Source organism: Nestor notabilis, unplaced genomic scaffold, assembly GCF_000696875.1.
Source record: "Nestor notabilis isolate BGI_N333 unplaced genomic scaffold, ASM69687v1 scaffold32181, whole genome shotgun sequence".
In the NCBI taxonomy this organism is placed as follows: Eukaryota; Metazoa; Chordata; class Aves; order Psittaciformes; family Psittacidae; genus Nestor; species Nestor notabilis.
Window position 1 is genome coordinate 31,090 of NW_009914768.1, and position 4,900 is coordinate 35,989.

Here is a 4,900-nt window from a genome sequence, read left to right on the forward strand (position 1 = left end):
GATTTCTAATCATCCAGCTAGTAAAAGCAAAGATAAGTGAAGATGTATTTATCTGCCAAGCCAAGCGCACAGAAGGCAGAAAAGCCACTGAACATAACTAAAACAAAAATAACTGGTCCCTAGTATGCTGCTGTTCCATAAAATCTACTTCAAATATAATTTCCTGTTAGCTATTTCTGCAAGCTGAACTTAACATTTTTTGCAGATGAAATAATTGCTGAAATGAAGCATCAGGTCAGAAGGGATACAAGAAAAAATGAGTTGTCAGAGAGGTGGATAGTCCACCCTTCCAAGTACAGAGGAACCATTATTTCATGTCTGATATCTTGTTCTCTCACCTTTTATTTATTTTTTTTTTCAATGCTTGTTTTCTCAGTGCATCCTAACGTAAGCCAGGGTTGCCAAGGAGGGTGTGCTACATGTTCTGACTACAACGGATGCCTGTCATGTAAGCCCAGGCTCTTTTTTGTTCTGGAGAGAATCGGCATGAAACAGATTGGAGTATGTCTTTCCTCCTGTCCAAGCGGATACTATGGGACACGGTATCCTGACATTAATAAGTGTGCAAGTAAGTGCTGGGGAAAGGGGAGCACATGGATTTGTTTGTTCTCTCTTGAACACTGCATCCCTTTAGGAGTCAACAGAGAAGCAGATGGACAGGCTGCCTCTTTTTTGTTCAGTTATTTCATATTAGTGCAGTAAATATTAACCTGAGCAAGAAGTTAAGGTGAAAGATCACAGAAGAACCTAAAGCTCAGGGATGCCAGCTCCTAGGACTCTCCACATTCCCATACAAAAAGGAAGTGCCACTGGGTGCCAGGCACTGCCCTCTGGCAGCAAGAGGGATCTGCAGCAGCTCTGAAGAGCAGGGACTGAGGGACGCTGAATCTCTGTGGCTGGAGCCATTTAACCCATTGCCCCTTCCCCACCTGTCCCCTGCGACAAGGAGAGAAGATGGCAGGTGCCATTCTTGGGAGATGCGGTTTGCCCTGGTCTCCTTATAGCTTGTCTCACACACAGTCCTCTAAATGCCTGTAGCAACTGGACAGGTTTCAGCTGGACAGTTTTCATCCTGATTGAGGGGAAGTTACCAATTCATGTTGCCTCCGGGCTGGGAGAGAGAGGACACACTCTGTTCTTTAGTGCACTGGCAACATTCTGACCCTACTTACGTATTTTGAAACATAAATGAACTAGAAAAGATTGCGATGTCCTCCCCACTCCTCTTTCTGCTGTTGAATTCACTGTTTTCAAGCGCGCTGGTGATACAAAAACATAAGAGTGATGGTCAAGCAACTCTCTCAGTTCTAACCTGGTAATAAAAGTTATTTAATGAATGGACCCCAGAGTAAAGTCTTTCTTACAGAGTAACTTGACACTGTAAAGTATTTGCTCACTTTTTAGCAGTGTGTGGCCTTCCATATCAGACATGAGCTGTGCCATACACAAGTTTTCATTTAAAAACACCTGAGAACTGGGAAAATTACCACTAATGCAAATTCGGATAGTCATATAGCGAATACATGAAATAAATACTACAGGACATCTGACTGAACATCAGGGAGTCGTTTAACAAAAGAAAAAGTTGTTGATGCAAAACAGCTTTTAGCAGATTCTAAATTCTGGCATATTTTTATTTCTCTTGGATGAATGGAGATAGATAGTGTGGAACTGGCCCAGTACTTGTGCCCTGTGGGCTTAATTAGTATCTATCCTGTGTCAGTGAAGGGCAGAATCCGTATATTGTTATTCTGACGTGCTGTGCTCTGTCTTCTGTTTGCACAGAAGAGAAGCAGTGTGAGGCTGTCCAGCATCAGGCCATCCTTATTAAATCCTCACTTAGGCCAAGGTCACTTATGGCTGGCCTCACTGTATGTACAGGCCACAAAGAAGATCTAAATATAATTTGCTTCCTCTGAAGACTGTTTAATATTGCTAGAATTGTGTGATTCATGTGTATGTGGGAAAGCCCATGGCATTTTACAGCAAAGTGCAACAACATTGTTGTTTACTGTTTGCATTTCAGAATGTAAAGCTGACTGTGAAACCTGCTTCACCAGAAACTTCTGCACAAAGTGTAAAAGTGGGTTTTACTTATACAGTGGAAAGTGCCTTGAAAAGTGCCCTGATGGGCTGGAAGCAAATAATCACACGATGGAGTGCACTAGCATTGGTAAGTCCAGTCCTGCCGTATCCCGCCTCGTTTCCTAAAAAGACCATGAGTTGCAAGGTCAGATACACTACCAGGGAAGTGCAACTTAACATTTAAACTTTCTGCATCACAAGATGTATTCCCCAGCACAATAAACTCAAGGTGTTTCCCAAATATGCCATTTCACAAGAGACACAAGCTTGGCTGTGCCCCACAAACACAGCCTTGATGCAAAGGGTGATTCTGCCTCAGGAAATACAGCCTATTTGGTCTGTCCTGAGATAGAATGACATCCACCTCTTACTTGCTCTGTTACAGTGTATTGTAGCACTGCTAACATCAAAGGTTCAAAAATCCAGAGCCAGACCCCACATGCAGTTGAAAGATTAAAATGCTGCTTTGCTTTAGCTCCCTTGTACTACCTGAGCTTTGAAAGCATGCGTCAACGTTTTGAAGCTTACCTTCACAAAGGTGAAGGCTAGAAACTGAAACACTAGAGCACCCCCAAAAAAAAACATCCCAAATACCCAAATGGTATGTGCATAATCACCTGACTCCAGAAACTGAGGATCAAAATACAACACCCAATAATGTGGCACTGCCACTGAAGGAATGAGAGTGGCGACACTGGTCCTGTGACTCATTGGCTGCAGGGAAGAGACCAGGGCAATTTTTGAGGTCACAGCACCTAAGTGTCTGCTCCATCCAGCTGCCACCCCTCCAGCTGAAAGCAAAACAAGTGATGCATTTGCCTCTAGGCTGCTGCAGTTGACATCCCCTGCCATGGGCATGCTGCCGCTGTGGCAAGGTCTAGCTTATTTTATGACGCTGGCTGTGCATTGTGGTGGCAGAGGGCTGAGAACTGCACTGGAAACGGTAACTCTTCAGCCACCAGCAACCAGGAAGCACTTAGGCACAGTCTGGCCATGATGGAAATCTCCTCCCCGACGGTATGCACATAGCTCTCCCTGGCATCTCATGTTTTGGAGGGGAAGTAATGCAGGAATAAAAATAATATACAGTAGTTTGGCATTGTCTTTCTCAAATATATGTTAGTTCAGCTGGTAGCAATGGTTTTTACAGTTTTACTTTCAAGCAAAGACCTTCATCTTTGAAAGAAATTCAAGGGATCATTTTTGTTTCTTGAAGACTGTTTTCCAAATGCTGTAGAATTAGCTGCTATAATGAGTTAGTCTCAACTAGGAAAAGCCATTTAAAGCTATGGAGAAAAAACAGAACCTTTTTGTGCATGTGAAGACCAATTATTTTAACAGGAGAGTTCCAGTGTAATATGAAAACCAAAATGACCCACATGACAATTCACTGAAGGAAGGCTCAGAGATTGCCTGAGATCTGTTATATTTTCAGGTTTTAAAAAATTTGGAAGTAAATTCTGGAGCTGGAAAAATGTTCACTTACAAGTTCCTCCTTATAGAGCGCTGTAAGTCTTTCCCTCTTCAGCTATGGCTTACAATGTTAATCATGCAAGTGAACATGAAGTAAATATAAATGTTTACTATCTTTTATCAAGAGAAGGATGCTGAGGAGATGGCACAAAAGAAGTATAGTTATTAAGAGCATGTTTAAAGCTTCCAAGGTTACTCACATTTTTGTCTACACCGTTTGGACAAGAGTCCAGCTGCACACCTCTTTATTCCCAATAGCATGGGAAGCTCATTCAGATCACTGTGGTTTAGAAACTGTAACCCACACTTTTCTGAAAAGCTTGCACCCACCCTGACCAAAATTCTCCTCTGCTTTGCTTGCTTACAGCTTGCATATGCTACAGATGATGGCTCTTTCACTAGTCAAGCTGCATCCTAAGCAGAAGATCACCAAAGATACTTGATTCTCAATGAATTACATTTTGATATCTGTTGGTCCTTTATAACTCTGTTGATTTCCAAATTCAATACCTTTGAGACCAGCTGCAGCAGCTTGACCCAGTGGCTTCACTATCCTTTCACACAGGCATAACCAAAGTTTAATTCCACTGAAGCTACAAGGATTTATACCTCCACAAAACCAAAGCTATTTCAGGACAAGCCCTGGTAACTGATTTCATTGAGACCAATTGTGGTGGTGTTGTCCCATTTCAGGAATAGAATTATAAACAAGCAAGTACAAAATAGTTACTGACATAATTATTTGACATTATTTTGTGCATTATAACATCAGCTATTCAATTTCTGTCAATTCACTGCTGTAAATCCTGATTATTTCCATTAATTTTTGCTACCTTTTGGCTGATGCAGAATAAAATTAATGTATTGTATGCATTGTGTATACAAAAACATATTGGCCAGGCTCAGCTTGTCCTGTGTTTATTGCAGTGCACTGTGAAGCAAGTGAGTGGAGTCCATGGAGCCCTTGCACAAAGAAAGGAAAAACATGTGGTTTCAAAAGAGGAAATGAAGTAAGGGTCAGAGAGATCATGCAGCATCCATCAGCAAGGGGCAATCCTTGTCCAGCTACGAACGAGAGCAGAAAATGTATTGTACAAAGAAAGAGATGTCAGAAGGAAGGAAAAGGTACCACGTTATCATCATCATAATATGAGATTGGTATTGTGCTTGTTTAATGACTCACATCTGAAATCCCAGGCCTCAATTGCAGGCTTCATCAAAGCTCCCACTGATGTGGTGTTCTTTGGGCTGGAGAGAACCGTGCCCTTGCCTGGAGTAAATAAAGTCCTAACGCTGCTCAAAAAATGCTCTTTGTGTGATCTAGAAAGTACAGGGTGGGCTG

General features: G+C 42.0%; 1 long non-coding RNA gene across 1 annotated transcript; it reads left to right on the top strand.

The window, feature by feature from the left end:
• The first annotated feature begins 376 nt into the window (after positions 1 to 376).
• Positions 377 to 4,682, top strand: LOC104412958. The gene is made up of 3 exons (XR_719960.1): positions 377 to 568; positions 2,027 to 2,173; positions 4,486 to 4,682. It is a non-coding gene; the product is annotated as an uncharacterized LOC104412958 (long non-coding RNA).
• The last annotated feature ends 218 nt before the right edge of the window (positions 4,683 to 4,900 follow it).